The following is a 3,493-nucleotide window of genomic DNA, read 5'->3' on the forward strand; positions in this document are numbered from 1 at the left end:
GCAACTAATCATTTTGAAAGGGACACCTATTAGTGATCAGTACAATCCAATCTGTACTACTTTAGAAGTCTGCACATTTTTCTATGAAGGATCACATTAAATATTTAGGCTGTGCTGTCCATATTTGGTTTCTGTCACATATTATTCCTTATTTGCCTGCTCATTTGTTTTTGCAGCCCTTTAAAAACTAAAAATAATTCTTACCTCATAGGTCATTCAAAAAAACAGGCTATGGGCCAGTGAGGGACCACAGGATACAGTTAGCCAGCCTCTGTTTTGGATCACTGAGAAACACAGCTAATTTTATGGCTATAGTTTGGTACAGATTCGCTGATCCAACATAATAAAAATACTGATGAAGGAAGTTGCAAAGCACTTTTGGTGTTACCAAATTCCGAGATACTATTTTTTACATTTTAACATCTCAGATATTAGTTATTGTGCTTCTGCCTAGGTGGGGGTCACAGGGCAGTTACCATTGCCTGCGACATCATAAAACTTGATCACAGATGTCTATGTCATTTCCACCTCATTTTGCTTGCTTATTCTTTAATTACTCTTTAATTTAAAAAGAAGCAAGAATGTGGTGTGAACATGGGGAAGCAAAAGAAAGCAAGAAATTTGTGACCATGAAGCAAATGCTTAATCTTTAAGATGAGAGGCTTAAAGAGAAGGATAGATTAAAGTATATAAAGAAAGAAAAGATACTGATGCACTCAATGAAAGAAAGGCCCCCCAACATCCTTCCTGTTTATTCTTCCAATATAACACACAGCTGGACTCACCTTACCACATCCTGGCTGATACCAACTTTATCAACTTTTCCATTAAGGCCAAACTAGACTGAGTACAGTGAATGATGGACTGTCTGTATGTCAAGTGTATCACTTATATAACTGACTTTTAATGGTTGAAATTGAGAAACTGGGGCTAAAGTATCCAGTGGCTCTAAGGATTGCAAGGATCCAAGATTTGAATGATTACCATGCACAAAGACACCTATGCAGATGACTGCTTCGTACAGAGAATAACTTAGCACAAGTGTTACACTCTGGCCACAGTTCACCTGGACCTTAAAAGAAGAATAGGGAAGATCCCTGAAGGCCCCACCGTGTACATTTCTAACCATAGATAAAACATTTAATAGATGCCAGATGATTAGGAAGCCCCTTGTTTCTAATTCTTAAAAGACTCGACTAGTTTTTAATTCTTAAAAGGGCTGAGTTTCTCTTCATTCCTTTATCCACTCTTTCTGTTGACAGTTCATATAACAATTATCTATAGCATGAATTATTCCACTTACCCATTTGCTGTTATAAGCTGAGTACAGTTAGAAATGCTCACTTTTTGATGTTGTTTTAAAATTGATGTTTTGTATCATTTTAAATTTTGTTGCATCTTTTTATAAATCAGTTGATTGCTCACATATAAGACATCTTCAAAAAAGTACATAATAATTTGTCATTGAAAAAAATCTTACTGTACAGAAGTATTTTATTGGCCTCCTCTTCACCCAATTCCTGTGGGAAGTGTTTCTATTATAGGGCTAGGGGTACAACCACACACATGACACACAACACTGGACAGATGAGGTCAACAGCAGTGTATCAGTCATACATACTCATACCCTAGGGGAGGAGGACATTGCCATGCAGAGCCATGTAGGAGCTGTATTTAGAACAAAGTGAACAACCAGGGACTATAGGAACTAGACTTTAGTTTCAAGAACATAAAATGCTCCCTGATTCCTGTGGAAGGATGTGATTGGCTTGTTTGAATAATTCCATGGGCTGGCAGGGAACTCAAGGGTAAAAAGGAACTATGCTTGATCTCTGTAATAGGAAGGTGCTTGGCTATGGGTCCATCTCTACAGGAACAGAGTGAGAAGGGAAGCTTGCAGCTGAGCCATTCAAGTCCTTCCCTCTTGTCTCCAAATACCAGGGCACATGAATATTGGGCCTTACTTTTAGGCTTTAAGCCCCAAGAGGTAAATAATATAACAACATGGTTATGATCATAATGTTTTTCTAGGTAAAACAGAAAAATATATATCTTAGGGTACCTTGGTGGGTCAGTTAAGCATCTGACTCTTGACTCTTGGTTTTGGCTCAGATTGTGATGTCAAGGTCCTGAAATCAGACATACATTGGGCTCCCTGCTTAGCATGGAGCCTGCTTAAGATTCTCTCTCCCTCTCTCTTTGCACCTCTCCATTCCCTATCTCTCTAAAAAAGAAAAAAGAACAAAGAAAGAAAGAAAAGAAAAGGAAAAATTCAAACAAAATATGCCAGTTATAAATTTAAAGTAAGTCAAATTCTCTAATAACATTAAGGAGGAAAAAATTAAGAAAGTGAATCAAATTTAATTTGCTTTATAAAATCTAAACTTAAACCCTGAAGAAAAGCACAAAATGATTATAACAGTAAACCATTGGCCAAACTCACAAGTGAAAAAAAAATTTTTTTTTAGGTATCAATAATGTTATGTAACTTCAGTGCAATGCTGAAAGAATATACCATAATCAAATAGGATATCACCCACCTCAGGAATAAAAGTATGGTTCAGTTTTTATTGAAAAAACATATTTATTAAAGTATCAGGTCCAAAGAGAACATTATTTTATAAAAAATTTACCATAGTCAAAAAAATATTTACCATAGTCATATTGAAGTGTCACGTTCATATTTCTGTTTTAAAAATCAGGAAACTAGGTCTCTGAAGAATACTTTCTGAGCAGAAATTTTTTGGTGGAAGGAAATATAACTTAGGTAGAACACAGAATTCACTAATAAAACAGAACTACTACATATACATTTTCTAGTTGTTACTACATTTTCACATTTAATATTCACATTTTTTAGAATCTCTTACAATTCAAGAAAACAAGTAAAAAGAAATGTGATGGAAACACTAGAAAGAAAGCACGAAAGCTGACACAAAAAGAAATGTGAATCAAACCACAGGTAAAATATCACAGGGCATCCACTACAAGGGTTGTCACCAAGAAGACAGATAATAACAAATGTTAGCAAAATGTGGATAAATTGAAAGACTTGGGGCACCTGGGTGGATCAGTTGATTAAACGTCTGATTTTTTATTTTGGTTCAGGTCATAATGTCAGGATCCTGGGATCGAGCCCTGTGTTGGGCTTTGTGTGGGACATGGAGCCTCCTTGAGATTCTCTCTCTCCCTCTGCCTCTGACCCTTCTTTTCTCCCTCTCTAAAGAAAAATAAAATAAAACAAAACAAAACGGAAAGCCTTGTACACTCCTGATGGGATTTACAGTCATTTAGAAGATCTAAAAAGTTAAGCATAGAGTTATCATGTGATCCAGGAATTCTATTCTATATATATATATATATATATATATATATATATATATATATATATCTGGGTGAAATGAAAATATATGTCCCACAAAAACTTGTATAGAAATGTGTGCAACCACATTATCAAAATAGCCAGAAAGTGGAAACAACCCAATGCCTGTCA

At 35.5% G+C, this 3,493-nt stretch overlaps 1 pseudogene; it reads left to right on the forward strand.

Annotated features, from left to right (window-relative positions):
- Positions 1–594: 594 nt before the first annotated feature.
- LOC112670136 (rRNA-processing protein FCF1 homolog) lies at positions 595–1,162 on the forward strand (annotated as a pseudogene).
- Positions 1,163–3,493: the final 2,331 nt, after the last annotated feature.

Source organism: Canis lupus, chromosome 25, assembly GCF_003254725.2.
Source record: "Canis lupus dingo isolate Sandy chromosome 25, ASM325472v2, whole genome shotgun sequence".
In the NCBI taxonomy this organism is placed as follows: Eukaryota; Metazoa; Chordata; class Mammalia; order Carnivora; family Canidae; genus Canis; species Canis lupus.